Raw genomic sequence first — 14,467 nt, forward strand, 5'->3', positions numbered from 1 at the left:
TTCTCGGCCATAAACGGTTTCAGGCAAAAAGCTTGTCGTCCCGGAAATCGACTTTAGGAATTAAGTAGTATGGTAAACAAGAGAACTTCGGGTAATGGCAATGGAAAGGGTCATGACAGAAGGTGAGGCATCCATGTTTCCTAAGATTAATTATCAAGGATATCCAAGCCGATCGATATTACAGATTACACATGTACGATTTTGAATCAGAATTCAAACAGCAACGACGAGAACGTGAAGATGGTTACGTGCAGTAGGCACAGGCTTTCAGTAGAAATCGTCCTGGATCCACCTTTTACCGTCCCGAGCTTACCTCTCTGACTTTCTGGCTTCTGCTGCAACTTATGCCCAGAGCGGTGCATTATATCGCAACACAACCTTATATAACCGGGCGACACACTTGCAAGCGACAGGAATGCCACGTATGCGCCTTAATTGGCGCTACGCAAGTAACCATACCTACGTCAATTTTTCATCTCATTTTATCGAGCAAGACATTTCCAGTTGGCACATTCGGTGATCCGTTTACACGCCGTGTCCATACGTATACTGTTACAGATTTCAATACGACTCGCTGAATTTGACATACATTTTTTTCCATACGATTTTACTATTGCTACACTGTGACATCTGTCAGATCGACACAATAGACGCATGCGTCCAAACGTTATCAAGTGTCTCCAACCTGGTTAACATTATACGTGACATTAGAAAACTCTTAATTACTGGAGTCAAGAAACCCGGCAATCACAAGCAGGCACCGCCTGTTTACTGAGAATTTAACAAATGGCAGGTCACATGAGATGCATCATATTTATTGAACTGTCTGGCCGAGATCGGCTTAAGAGTGGATGTGTGAACCTGAAATCGATCTCGGGCAAAGGTCACAAGTAAGAAATTATTTCTTGCATACGTTCCTTGTGTAAGGATTAGCGTTCCTAACTTACAATTAGTGGCGTAATCCTTGCACATGCGAGAATATTCCTTTAGGTCTCGGGTCAAATTTCGATTAGATTACGTAGCCGGGTTTCGTGCACGTGTCGAGTTGCGTCAGATCGAACGATGACGTCCAAAATGTCTTGTACGGTTATATCCATAGCCGACTAGAGCTCAAGAGGAAGTCCCCATTAGTAGGTACGTACTTCCTGAATGAATAATCGGCAACAAGGGTCTATGCGGTAAGACTGGATAATGAAGCGGAGAGAATCGTTGCACGACGAGCTGTTTGTGCAAGAGTCGCTCCGAATGCCAACTACGGCACGAATATTAGTGGGCAATAAACGCTCGGTACCGAAGTCTCCTACAATAACGATCGTAAATTACGCACCGTGCAAATATCGCGTTAACCGACGCCCGGATATATTGCGAAATTGCGAAATGGTACATGCCGTACCATTACTTGCAATAAATAATTAACAAATCGACGAATTAGTCCAACCGTATTGTGCACGGGTGTAACGCTCAACGTGTACCGAAATAGCTGAACAGTATAACATGAGATCATCGCGCAGAACTTATTCCGAACAATAAGCCATACGTGAGTGGCCGGTACGCGTAGTGAAGAGAATAATAATTAAGATCCCTGTGGAGAAGTTACATAATATTTATTATAACATATCTCTGTGTAGCCTCAGGAACTCTCGGTACTCGAAAGAAAGACGGAAAGAGAGCATTTCTATATCTATCTTGGCTGGGCATCAGGCCTTGATAACGATATACATTAATTAATTTTATAGTCATCTCAGGCCTGTTCGGTTAATGGCTGCAATGTCGATAAAAACTGAGCCGGAAATCCCTATCTAACGAAGGGAGATGTCCAACTTTTTTGTCCGAGCTCGTTGAAGCGGTTTTCCTTTTTCTTAAATCATGCCGTCACATGGCTTCCATGAGCTTTGATCTCTTATTCGAAACTCTCCTCGCGTCCAGATTAATTTCTCGGCAACGTCTGAACGCCACGACAACTACGAAGACGACGGCCCAGCGACGCCCAGGATATCGCTAACGCCATCGCCAAGGATGGTTGTATAGGTGCCTCTGGCCCCAGCCGGCCGCCCGTCTTACTGGTCAAACAGGTCATTGATCTGACACTGGCAGGTCTGCCTGCTGCAGACTCATTCATGGGGCAGCAGCCATATTTCCTACACACTGAATTCGAACTCTGGAATACATACGCGCTCTACAGCACGATACTGGAAATAAAAATAGCCGGAGAGGACAGGTTGGCCGTCTTACACCCACCAAGCTGCTGTACCAGCGGTAAAGACGATATTTTTCATTGGCAAGCCAGTTGCAGTTTATATAAATTCAGGTCTAATGTCTGTTCCTTTTTATTTGTTTTCTTCAGAGCGACGGGCTTGAGTGTACCAGGAACGTCGAAGAGAGTCGTTGAAACTAGTCTGAGGTCATTCTTGCAATGAAAGAGAAGGCGGATACTCGACAAGTATCTTCGCGGCGGATGATGCTTTGAAAAAGTTCAGTTATGATCCTTAAATGGCTATAGTTGATGACCACCCTCGTGGACTCTGACATTTTAGGAAAAGTGCAATAGAGGACTATTCATTCTTTACGCTCACTAATTATCGGTAAGTGTACGTTTATCCGTGTGTTCCCCTTACGACTCACTACACGCGGTCGTTTTATCGATTTGTGGATGCTGCACAAAATATATAAAATAAATCTCTCTCATATAAGAATTTTACATCAAAAGAGCAACGCGTAATTCATTTTAAAATCGTTTTTCTTCCTACGATTTTTGCAGGTTCAAAAACGGTAGACTAGACGTCTATGGAAATTTTGAAAGAGTACCACATCTGCTTGACTTCAAAATTTGTATGATTTTGATTGCAATGTCGCAGACAAAGTGAACTACACGCACAAGATCTCCATGATTTTCTTCCTCTGCAAAGTATATAAGACTACTCAGCTTCAACGATCTTCTCTAGACTAACTTTCGCAATGTCCGTAAAAAGAGATAATTCAATCCCCTTCAACCGCAAAATAATAGAAGGGGCCAACTCGTGATACGAGAGCAGCACCGTGACGCCACGCAGAGGATTATTTCCACAACCTTCCCAGTCGCAGGATCGCTTTAGCTGTCTAGACGTGGAGGCGTCGTCGTCCACATACCCAGAAATGCATTAAACGACAACATCAATACCGCTATACAATTCGAAATAACAATCGTATAATAATTTAACAGTCCAATTATGACAGAATCCGGAAGCTATGGTGGTTGTATAACAATATCATGCAATGGTAGAAAAGTCGATTTTATTTGGGAGCAGGATTTAGAAAACGGATGGAAAGAGGAGTATGTAAAAAAATAAAATTTGCAAGCAATTGTCTAAGGAATTATTTCTGTTTACTCTACATTGCGATATTGAAAAAATGTAATCTATGCAATTGTATTACGAACCAACGGGGGTAGAATATGGCATAATATATGTAATAGAATCTTCAGATAAAGAAAAGCGTCAAAAATTTAGAATCCCGAACCGTGAATCAAACTATTTAAACTTTCTCGTGCCTGTCGTGTTATTAAACTGAATCACGAAAGCAAATATATTTTAATTCCGTTATAGCTGAAAATTAACTTCTCCCGTAAATGTGCCTTGATATTGCATGCAGGACAGGGCACGTAAGTAAAAATTTTATAGCCGTATCTTCATTGTAATTTGAATTATTGTCCAATGAACATACCGTTCACCTTAAATATCACCGTGAACAGCATAAGTAATCAAATTAATTGATTTCAAGAATATTAAAACCAGTTTCCTACCAGAACTGTATTTTCAAACAAATATCTCCTTCGGTTCCAACTCGAGAATTTTCTTTCTCGAAAAGACTGCTCTCAGCCTTGCTTTTAGGTCCGTAGTACAGCTGGGTCGTAATACGATGTAGAATGGAGCAACAATTAGATTTCTTAACGATACGTAGAAGCAGCCGAGAAGGTATTGGAGCTTCCTTCGCAGCTGTGAAAATATTGCGTGAAGTGACGGGGAGTTCAAAAGAACGAGGGAACGATGAACAAAGCTGGATCCCCTTTTCTTCGAGGAAACGAAATGGTAGCTAAAATCCTAACAATTCTTCCAGCAGCAGGCATGGATCGAGTCACAGCTGTCTCAGCATTACGCCTGTGACGACTGATGGAACTGGACACTCAGCATGCGGGATCCGCCACATGCATCGTGAAGCCAGATAGTAATTGTTGCGTTAATGCTATTTGTTCAAGAACTGCAAATAGGCCATTTCATAGCACAACCTTGCGAAAATATTTCACTCGACATAATCGATTTAAGAAACTGCCGTGGTCGGCTGCGCGGAGTTTTCAGAGTTTTACGTGGATACTTTTTGTTACGACACTTCCGAACACCAGCAGCATCGATCTGGTGATAGAAAGAAAGAGGGAGATTCTTGGACTAAAATTCCACTTACGTCGTACGCTGATTAAGTCAGAGTCAACGCCTGGACTACGGAGAGGCGTTTAAGCCCTAACGGTCAGAAGTTGGATGCTGAAATGTACTTAAATGAGTATAAATCTCGTAACGATGCCAGGCGCTGGAGAGACGATCGTGCAATCTATGAATATTAACGACCTGCGGTTTCACCTGCATGTGAACGAGCTGCGACTAACTGAAAGTTTTGGGAAATTTGGGAAAGAAGGAATACACGTTATGTCTTCATGCACGCAAAGATGGTCCGATAAAGGAATTAGTTGCGGATCATTGGGGAAAAAAGAACTAAACCCTATACCGTCACCGTACGATTTTCACTAAGGCCAAAACTTTCAACACATCCATAAAGCCATCTAACGCTGCGCCACCGGTATGTCGAGGTAAATATTTATACTGCACTACACAAACACTGGCGAGGTACCGTGCGTGGGCTGCACCGCGATCTCTTGTAGACTGCTGCAGCCATCGACCCAACGTTTTGGTAATCCAACCAGCTGTGGACCATCCGGGGTCTGAGACCCGATGTACGAGGGTAGGGTCATCCTCCTTCTCGTTCAGCCTGGAGGCGAGTGACACGCGTAATTCGAACTTGTTGGCGAGGATTTAAGAGCCAAATCCTCGATGACAAGTGCTTAAGAGTCATCGGTAGAGGCTCGAGAGATCGCACTTGCCAAGGATTCTTTCTTTGCCAGGAAAATAATGATCTTGTTCTAATTTCTTTGGCTGTTTGACGTCAAAGGCGATGTTTGACAAATCTTTGACAACTGTCTCAATCGGTTCCGAGTACGCCTATATTTTTGTCCAATGTAAAATCTTGATCGGAGATTTAGCCGGAGCACCGTGAAATTAAAAGACCAAAGACTTTTCTCCCTCGAGCCTTCTGAACTGTTATTCAATCAGCAATGAAATATTAACGATATAATTGGTTTCGCCTAACTGTTCTTAAATACGGTGATCGTGCGCGCGCCCATATCGCGTACTGCAGTAAGCCTACTTTCTCGTCGGGGGTTGGCAGAATGCGGGTGATTGAAATTACGGAAAACGGGAGCATCGCCCGAGCCAAATGGTTATATATATGACATAGCTTTCAGTTCCGCCACAACACACCTGAAAGAATTTTTTTCAACCGCAAATCGTTATGAATTCAAACCAGCTCTTGGAGACCGTGGCAATGTCAAAATAGGTCAGGTTCACAATACAAACTTGAGTGTCACGGAGTTTTGATTTTACAAAATTTATCAGCAGGATAACCTTCTATACAACCCATTAACCATATACTGTACAATACATTTTGTAATACCGTAATGGTTCCTTATGTTTTCTATCCATTGGGTTACAGTATAAAAAAAGGAGAGAAGTTATAGCGAAGGATAAAATAAATATAAACAGTATCATTTGCTGTGGTTAGCATTTTTACAGTGTCCTATAGTAGTATCTCTTTATAGCTAACTATCTTCTACGGGGTCTCCGGTGTTGCTTTATGGGCTGTACAGTTGCACCCGCAAAAGTTTTCTCATGCATAAACAAGTAGAGAATGTATGCCTGGCTTAAACGTCTAAGTGCGTCGTGCGGTGTATAGATATATTTGCAGTAGGATGAGAGAGCGTTTGTTTTCCGTTTAAGCTCATTACTACACAACAACAACAACAATAACAACAACAGTAGATAGAGAACGAGAGAGCAAGAGCTAATTTACGACCCAACGTTGAATCTTGGGCGAAACGAATCTCGATGGTGAAAAAGCTGTAAAGCAGCTAAAGTGTCTCTTTCTCTCCAAGTAGGACAACGCGTTGCGTGACACTTGCAAATTGTTTAGGATCGTTCTGACCCAATATGATCAGACTGAAGTGCACTCCGCTTATACCAAATACCAATCCGATGCAAAGCGGAACGCTGGTCGCCGGAATCAACGTCGAAACCAGAGTCACTGGACACCGTGTGTCGCGTGACAGACGTACGCCGCAAAGAGTTGTTAACAATAGACTGTTTTTCTTTTTCAGATACTTTACGAGCCCAATGCCCTTTATCGAAAGATCCAGCCACTCACGTACAACGACCGTTCATTCTATTGTTGCACAGCTTCCTGATGAAGTGTCACATCTTGAAAAAGCAGTATCGTCATCGCCTCGCAAACTGAGGTAAAAACCTGGCAACGACAGTAGGATCGGAATTTGTCGAAATCTCGAGAATTAAAACGGGCAAAAAGCCTCATTTGATACGTTTACTTAAGCAGGTACATGACCGTGAAACGTCGAGAGATCAGTTGACGTTGTTATACGCGATTATAGTGGTCGCATGGAATAGCTATTCACAATTTACCTCGTTGAATTTAAGTTATTCATTGAACTCGGTGCCTCGTTAACGGATGTATAGAATACAGTTTTAACTTGATTAAATTTAAAGCGACGTGAAATTCGTAAATTTTTGGCGAATAAAATACCCGCATGAAGTTGTTGAACTGAGTAAAATGCAAGTACTCGGCAAAATATATCGTCTAATCGTACAAAGATAGAACGGCAGGTACGGCACGATTTGCATAGACGCATACAGGTGCAGTTTATAAATCATTTCAAGTCCGCAACGGTATTGACACACGAACAAGTATATCGTGGAAGAATCGAATTTCACCTAGCGGCAAACCCTTCCGTGGCAAGCTGCATTCTCCAGCATCCGGAGCAATCTTTGGCAAGAACGCGAGACCGGTGTGCCCTGCAAGTAGGCGACTTTCAAGTCCGTCGATTAAAATCTGGTTCGAATTTACAACCTCGATACGAAATCTCGGAATTGATGCACAGCTGCCGCTGCTGCTATTGCTGCTGCTACTGCTGCGATACGGCTGCGAAGACTAACGTGGCATGGCGTGGCATGTACCGCTTCAACGTAAACTCCAATATTTACGTCTACCAGCTGATCTCACTAATTAGGAGGCTTCTACCGCAGCAGGACGGCGCTCCTGTACCTACGGAGTGACGTAGGCGAAGCAATTTATTGGCAAGAAATCCTGGGCTGGTGCCGTTTTTGTACCTTCTATGTAGTTTACATTATACTTTAATTGATACTTACGTAAGACACCGGCATCCAGTGGATCAGTAGGCCGTAACTGGCACACGCGACATGACAAATGTGATTGACCGAAGCCCAACAGTCAACAATCGCATCCAGCGCTTCGCGACACCTTTTTCATGAATATGAGCTCAGCGTCGGATGCTCATCCAGCAGTTAATCAGAACGGGAGAAAAATCAACGAATTGTTACCATGAAGTTTGCGAGGACTGCTTGTGATTTTTAATAAACTGAACTGAATATTGTAATGGTGGAGTGATAATAAGTGTCCTGATCGGTCAATGTGACGGCTAGAAACCTATCTAATTGAGTGCAATCGGTAAAGAAGAATCCGAATTAAACCTCAAGGGATCAGAATAATGATATTGTTGATCATTTACAAAACTTTTATCAGATCTTAGTTCAGTTAAGATCGAATTAATTTGGTTTAATTCGGTTGAATTCGACAAATTACTGCGTGAGAGACGTGGTATAATTGAAAATCGCGTACAACTTTATTAACCTACAGGAAATTCTTCAAAGCTGCGTTTTATGGAAGATCTGCTCAAAGCGGTTACGTCATGAATATTCATCTACAATTCATTACTAACTTATTCAACTTGGTAGGTACATCAAACTTTGGCTTCAGTTAAGATAGTTGAATTGAGTCTCTGCTTGGCTCCATCTTCGGCAGTCTTCAGTTAATTAAGAAGCATTTTCTTGCGATGAAACATGAGCATCATTGAATCATAAGAAATGTACCAATAATACCTACTTCCTAGCGGATCTACCGATTAGGAGAAACGGAGAATGTAAATGCAAATTCGGAATGGAAGAGGGAATATAAATGATATACGGTGAAAATAGATTTTTTATTTTATTCAATGTAATTTACATGAAAAATAGAAGACGACATCAAGCATTATGTATAGTATCATGCAAGGTATGTTGCGCCTCTAGGCAGGCCTTTACAAAATCGCTAGCACTACAAAATCACGTAAATTTTTACCAAAAATGCAAAGGCGTTAGAGTTAGATTTAGATTTATTTGAAAGATCATCGTTACTTTCTACATACACATTGTAATCAATTTTGTTCTTGATGTTATTGACAGTTCTCTATACCTGAGCATATCTATATGCTTGTGTGTATACGGTTTTTATATCTTCATTACAAAAATTTCATTTTAATGGCAATTTAAAGCTCAAGTTTTCTTGTTAGAATTTCAAGTGTGTGTATTTGTGCGTACATTATATTTATATCTAGTCCTACATAACTACTTATTTATAGATTTGTTTGTTCTTCTGTACAGTTTTTTATTTTTTTTATTTTTTTCTAGCCCTTCACAGACATATAAACCTTCCCGAACGCAGAAAAGATGCCAAAAAGAGTGCAGGGCCAACGGCAGAGAAATTACGACGTAAATCTTTTGTTTATCGCCTGTAACGCTTAGTCCATCGCTCGTAGAAAAGACGATGAATTTTTCTTAATATCTTGACAATCCTTATTTTTCTACAGAGACAGCGGTATGTGAATCTACCGAACATGGTGAACAAATCAAGCAAGAGAAATGTCTTTTTGATTGAAAACAAGTCGTTTGATCGGGCAAAAAAAGTTATCAAAACATTATCTTGGCTTATTGAGGGACACGATATTCATTTAAGTTATGAAAGCATTCTTATCGCTATATTCGATTTTCATAGTTGGTAAATTCATTAAATTTTCTCCGTGTCGACTTTATATGTACTTATTATGGGACCAGTTCATAATTCTGTGTCAAGTACATGTATTACAAATAATCTTGTATTTCTATCAAGATGCTATTATCAATTCCAGAATTATATCAACCTAGCATTTCCGGGGTTACGATGGTTCGCTGTCATTGATTTTTGTAGTCAGTGCCAAGTATCTAAGTTAGCTGTAAGCGCTTAATCTTGTGTACACTCAGTTTCGAACGGCACAGCGCACAACCATGCTCTGATCCCCTGAAAAATACACAGGAATTTTGTGACGTCCTTATGAGTCCCAATTTTTTCCGCTGAGGAGATAAAGGTGCTCGCATCTGATTAACGGTGTCTGCGGCCGTGAGCGTCGACCGGATTGCAAATACATTCGCATTCCTCCGTGAAAGCTTGCAGTTGGGATCGCGTGACTTGATCAGCCAAGATCATCAAAATTACTGATTATTTGAGCATGCGACTTCGAAAAAATAAATTATCGGCACCTCGGTCAAGGATGCTCCCAAATAGCGCCGTAGAACAGTCCGTCTCTTTTAATAAAATATCGAATACAGTTTAACCCACTCTTTTCATGCTGTACGTTTTGAATACTCGCGTACCTGCTCTATAGTCATGATTTCTTTCTGCATATTTTGAAAGCCTGAAACCTGATTCCTATATTTAGTGTTTATTTATTTATTAGTTTAGTTATCAGTCCAAATTATCTACCTCACGTATCCTTACAACTAATCGTCCATAGTTCGCGATTGGGAGTTTGAATCACGAAAGCTAGTGCGCCATTCGGCGTGCACGAGTGTACAACTTAGCTCAATAACCATTCCGTTTGTCACGAGATACAAACGTCAGTATGAGGTATTGTGCATTTACGTCGACTCGCATACGTGTATAAAGGTGTGCGTACTTGTTCAAGCAGCCCTCCGCAGCATCGATCATAAGGCGGAGGTATACATCGCGCGCATAGATCGTTCTTCATTATTTCTCGTTGTTACTCGTTGTTTGCTAGCTCGGGGCCAGCATCTCGCCGCGTCTGTTTCATTGTAATTCTTATCGACGGCCATTGTTGCGACAGATCGCTGATTATTACAGGGTTGTTGAACCGACCAACCAGGCAGTGTGGCGCTCGCCGTCGCGACGACGTGTGATGGAGAGAAATTTTGAGAGTGGGATATAGACGCAGAACCGAACACCTTGGTTGATCCGCCGCCGACGAGAGATTCTTAAATACTATCACGACGCACGTCGTTCTGGGTCGAACACGACTGCCCGACGGTGGTGTAATTAAACGGCATACCTTACCTACGAGTCGCCCACGCCTCTCTCACGCTCGACGCGTTACACCGTACAGCCAAGCAAAGTCCGGAACTCTCCACCGCCCGGCGTCCGGCCGGTTGGACTGGTCCGAAACCTCGTCCTGCAGCTCAATGGCTTTGTAAACCAATTGCATGGTATTACAAGTCGGACGGATGATGTGTGTACCTACTTCTGGCATATGAGCACAAATTACGGAGGCTGAAGCCGTTTTAGGATACAATGATAAACGCCGCAGTTTGCAGGCGGCACTGAGAGAGCAGCCAGTTGGTGATAGTGTACGAGCATTTTCACGAATAACCCATTTTGGAAAATAATAATGGTGACTTGGGAGGTTTGAAAAGTCATTTCTCACGTGGAAGGATTCAGGGACTTCTCAGGAGGTATCCACTTCAGGAACCGCTGGTGCACCTGCTACAAGGTGGATGAATCAATAACTGGTATCCCCATATGTACGCCTCATTATTCGAGGTAATAATTTGAAAATGGTAATTCTCTATTCATAGGCTTCTAGCTGATGAGTTGTTTAATTAAAGTGTTTGTACGATTTTTACATCTTGAATATTTACGAAATTGACTGATTGCCAGACAAATCACACATAAATGGATCCCATGACGACAAGCAGCACATTTTTAGTTGCGATTGTAATATATGTGAGAGTATAACATGCAATGACTCAAGAAAAAAGGCGAATAAAAATTATCCTTCAAACTGGTGACAGATGAGATTAATGGAGGGAGTCCAAGGATCAATATTTGTCAATGGCGTAGGCGACAGCAGCAGCGTGCTAATAGCTACAGCGACTGAAGTGACATTTAATTCTTCACTTGAAAACTGCAATTCTTTTATTTTCAACAAGATTGGGGTGGGCGTCGGCCTCTGTGAAGAATTTTTTCCCTCTCAATACCATAACGACGACGGTGCAAATGGACGAAGTTTCGGATTCTATACCGGCCCGGTACTGGTGAGTCAAGACTTATGCAATCCAGAAAAAAACATGGTAAACAAAATGAAAGAAGGTTATGCAATAAGGTACCTCGCTTGTACTTTGCAAATTATTTGGCAGTACTATTGAAATAAAGCTAGTTATAGTAACTCAGAGACTAGAGCCCCGATACTACTAATCTGAAGCAGCTTGGAAATAATGAAGTCAGTCCATGACTCGGTGATGATTGCGCCTAAGTTGGAATCTACAAGGGAAAGTTGGATTTGCTAGGTCGCTTTTTCATGATTTTCAAATATTTGTAAATACGCTTAAAAAAAGTATAGACATCTACCGTTGGAAACAAAGTGTACAAAGGTGTCGATGTATCTAATCCCCTCAGCAAATGTAGTCTATTGTCTTACATGGGGCCTGGTCCACATAGCTGCATGTACCGCAGGGATCCATTGAATACGACAGAACAAAGACAGTCAAAGGTTCGTATGTAAAAGTTCTATTATTCTCGATCTAATCTAGCGGATACATTATCAGAAAAGAAAGGTGCTAAGCATCCGGTAGAAAGAACAAACTTTTTACTTCTTAGCTTCTTCCGAACGGTGTACAAGGCCCATTATTCAGTTTTCTTTTGACATTATAATCGCGAGTGAAAAAATTGTCACAATGATCCTACGGCTGAACAGCGAGCGATTTGAAAAACAGTCCAGCATATTCGTGAAACACACTTTATACCGGCCGCGATATTAACCCCCTCGAATCGCGAGACCATCAAGAATCCCGTACGTATACGGATGTGTATCGCAAACTCACCGTTACAGAAAAACAACCGCAAGAAACCCAGTTTGACGTAAGTAACCCAATATATATGGGTCTGTAGTTCAGTTACTTGCAATGCAAATGTACGTACCAAGCGACTCCGGGATGTGAGCTACGACAAGGCGTTGACTAGAAGATATAAAGACAACTGTCCCTATGGGGACACATTGCCCTAATGGGCTTAGGTGTGAGAACCGAAAATCGTCGTGTGCTTGCGCTCCCTGAGATGTTCCAACGGTAGAGTGAAAAATCTAATTGCAGAACATCAGAGAGTTACCGACTTCGACATAATGCTGGCTGCATTCACCTTCCGAAAAATACAGTCTTCGCCCAAGCCAGTACTTAGCATGTGTGTACTTATCGACTTGTTGGCGACACAAGAAATTGATGATGAGGATGAATTTCTTCCAAGATTCGAAGCGAAACAGTGATTTAAATGAAGTACAGGTACGCGAGAGAAGAATGTATACATAGATCAGAAATAATAATAGATCGAATGTAATACTGATGCAAAGACCAAAAATATTCATATATATGTATAATACGATCCATTACCGATTGATACGTGATGCATACTATGAATTTTATAATTTTCCAGGAGACAAACTAGATTATCTACAATAATGCGTCTATGATGTGAAAATAGAAGAGTTAATCATTTCAAAATGGGATTCTACTCGACATGGTCTCGATGTATTCCATAGCATTATTATTCGTCACTAGTCCAACAACTTTTCATTTGCTCTCTCGATCGTGAATTTTCGTAGGCATAAAATCAAAACGCTGTTGAAGCTAGTCGCAAGTGAAGTATCTACGTTGGGTAGAGGAGCAGAATTGTTTTTCGAAAACTGTTCGTATGGAATATAATTAAGAGCAACTGTAATACGAGTACATCACGGATACTCTAATTTTGATCGAGATGAAATAAATGCTCCGCATATGAGACAGTATTCAACACAATGTCCTGAGTTAGACACCCAAATAGGTGATTGTCGGCGAATTTTTTCTTTTTGATACACAGAGCAAGAAGGAAGCTTCTTGAATCTTTGAGTGTACATATTTCAACGCACCTTTGAAAGGTACATGCAAAAATTTTTATCATCTAACTGCCGCAGAACGGCAGCTTTATTGACTGACTCGTTAGCTGGAGAATATATCTTTAGTCAAAGGCTGACCATCGAAGGGCCTAGCCGCTAGAGTCTGGAATCGGCGGGAAAGATGAAGTGCGTATTTCTTGTCTGAAATATAGACACTAAGATCACTATACAATAAATACATCATATCACATCATCATATATCGAACATAGTATTGAAGTTCAAAACCAAAGTTCGGATGTTCAGAAAGTGACGTTACTCAAATTTTTTTTTCTCTTGACGCCATAGATCACCTCAGCTCACCATCAATCAGCTGGCCGAATTCTTCAATCTGGAAACAACCGCGCAGTAGAGCGGACGTATCAGACTCGCGCTCGGCAGATTTCAAGTACCGGGTTTTCTATCTCCTGGATCATGCGCTTCGGGTCCGCTTCCTGGTGCAACTCGAGTTCCAGGACAAGCGGTCCGTAGTTTATGCGCTTCGAGTCGGCTACCTGGTGAAACTCGACTTCAGGAACAAGCGGTCCGTGATTCCTGCGCCCCAGGTACGTTACCTGCGCTCACAGAGTACGAGGTGGACGAGGAGGACGAGGATTTGTGCACAGTGAAAATAATATTTTTTTATTATTTAGTGGCAATCACAATTATATTTTAGTGGAACTTGTTTGAACATGTAATGTTGACAATAAATTATTTCAATTCATTTTTGTGCAAGCCCATATCCAGTAGCTATCAATGCAAGAATTATATAATATAGTAGTGATTGTATAGTTGGGTAGGGTAGGGGAGGGTGGGGTAGGGTGAAGTATGGTAGCGTGGGACCAACAGGAGAAAAATTATGAGCGATAGGGCACTTGCTGAAAAATGTCGAAAACACATGTTCTCGTTTGTTGGCTGTACCTTTTGATGCGTTGATCGCAGCGTATTGGTACTGAGCCCAATCGATTTTTCTCGCAAAGTTACGTCAGAATAGTGCCTGATACAATTGATTCCAGCACTTTTCAGAATCTCGAAAATTTTTGCCAAAAATACAAATGGGTTAACCTTCCTTTTTTTTGACAAAAAAATATTTG

General features: G+C 41.5%; 1 long non-coding RNA gene across 1 annotated transcript; it reads left to right on the forward strand.

Annotated features, from left to right (window-relative positions):
• Positions 1–1,777: 1,777 nt before the first annotated feature.
• On the forward strand, positions 1,778–3,351 carry LOC124212137 (uncharacterized). Its single transcript, XR_006881582.1, has 3 exons — positions 1,778–2,256; positions 2,345–2,582; positions 2,759–3,351. It is a non-coding gene; the product is annotated as an uncharacterized lncRNA (long non-coding RNA).
• The last annotated feature ends 11,116 nt before the right edge of the window (positions 3,352–14,467 follow it).

This window comes from Neodiprion pinetum, chromosome 1 (genome assembly GCF_021155775.2).
Source record: "Neodiprion pinetum isolate iyNeoPine1 chromosome 1, iyNeoPine1.2, whole genome shotgun sequence".
Lineage (NCBI taxonomy): Eukaryota > Metazoa > Arthropoda > Insecta > Hymenoptera > Diprionidae > Neodiprion > Neodiprion pinetum.